The sequence below is a fragment of the Triticum dicoccoides genome, chromosome 7A (genome assembly GCF_002162155.2).
Source record: "Triticum dicoccoides isolate Atlit2015 ecotype Zavitan chromosome 7A, WEW_v2.0, whole genome shotgun sequence".
In the NCBI taxonomy this organism is placed as follows: Eukaryota; Viridiplantae; Streptophyta; class Magnoliopsida; order Poales; family Poaceae; genus Triticum; species Triticum dicoccoides.
Genome location: NC_041392.1, coordinates 296,809,446 through 296,811,119, shown reverse-complemented (window position 1 = coordinate 296,811,119; position 1,674 = coordinate 296,809,446). Strand labels below are relative to the sequence as shown.

At 61.8% G+C, this 1,674-nt stretch overlaps 1 pseudogene; it reads left to right on the top strand.

The window, feature by feature from the left end:
* Nucleotides 1-1,205: 1,205 nt before the first annotated feature.
* LOC119333464 overlaps nucleotides 1,206-1,674 on the top strand; it is a 2,080-nt pseudogene continuing 1,611 nt past the window's right edge.

Genomic DNA, 1,674 nt, shown 5'->3' with positions numbered 1-1,674 from the left:
ACGAACGTCGCGCCTCCCGCCGCCTACCGCCAGAACCGCCGCCCTGCAACCAGACAACCCCGAGACCTACACAAAGGCCCCAACTTTGGACCAACCGACGGCCCTCGACCGACAGAACCACCCGCAGACACTCCGCTGGTAAACCTGCGCCAACCCGCCCGCGGATGAGGAAAGGGGGAGAAAGGGGAGCGGATGAATCCGGACCGGCACACCATGCCGGCGACAGGTGACGCAACCGCATCGAGGCCACCCATCCCTCCAACCAAGCTCCCCGCCGAACATGAGGAAGGGGGAGGAGGAGGAGCGGATGCATCCGGACCGGCAAACCGTGCCGGCGACAGGTGGTGCGACCGCATCGAGGCCACCTATCCCTCCTACCAAGCTCCCCCGCAAGCACTCCCATGCCGCCCCACCATGGTAGCTGACAGACATCTCCGCGAGGCCATCGGCAACCGTGCGCCCGCCGACGAGGGAGAGCAAATCGACCCACAGCCGCAGCCAAGGAAGCTCACTAGAGATGCCTCCTCGCGCCGTCCGCCGACGTCCGAGCGCAAGACCAGGAGGGATCCGACGTGGACTCGACCAACACACCCCGCCAGCCACCACCACTGCGCCGCCACCCCCACCAAGCCTGAAGCCAGGGCAGGGGCGGCCGCCCGCAGATCCTTGTCGCTCGCGACCCGCACCACCACTGCGGCAAGCCAGGAGCCGGCCAGGCCACACCAGGCCCCGCCACCGACGCCCTGCCTCGCCGCCGCCATGCCAGATCCGCCCACCGCCTGCTCCTAGTCCTCTTCCTGAAGACGCTGTCGCGGCTGCTCCCAGTCCTCCGTTTGCTCCGGGTGAAAATCTTGATCCTTTGGATCGGGCGGTGGCGGTGCTCCGGCGTCGTACCCTTTCTGAAGGCATCGTCTTGGAGCTCATGTGCATCAGCGTTCAACTTGGGTCTTCGAAGTGGCTAGTTCATGGTTGAGCGCTCTGTCTCCCCCGTAGTGGTGCTTGTTGTTCACCTTTGGGTTGCTTGTGGTTGATGTTGTTGATCTTCTGTACCCTTTGTATGTTGTCTTGGGTGTGTGCATTGTGGGTTGGTGTTGTATGGCTCGCATGTTTGTGGTTCGTTGCTTTATATATAAAGCGGGGCGAAAGCCTTTTTCGATAATAGATGGTAGCTTCTAGACTCGGCAAGAAGAAGAAATTGTGCATAAATGCTAAAATTCAGGAAAAATGAAATTGACAAAATTGTTCTTTAGTGCTTTTCGGTTCAGCAAACTTTCTACACGTGTACATACTGCAAAATTGTTATCATGATTGACTAGTCCTTTAAAAGGTGGATGCCAACCGCAGGGAACTAGAACTCAGGGTATCTATGAGGATGAGCTAAGAGCATTCAGAAGGGAAACTCTATTCTTGATCAATCTCCTGTAAAGAAGTTCCACGATAGATTGACCCCGCTCCCTCCCGCTAGGGTTCCGCCGCCGCCGCCGGCGGCGCCCTAGCCCCCTCCCGCCGCCGCCGGCCGCCGGCTCGCGCGCCCCGGCCCTCCCCGCCCCCCCTATTCCCCCTCCCCATCCTGTTCCCGCCCCTGCGCCGCCTCCCCGGGAGGTGGCCGGGGCGGCGCGCCCCTCCTCTTCCCTCGGCCGCCACCCCGTGCGCTCTCCCCTGCCGCCGCCGGCG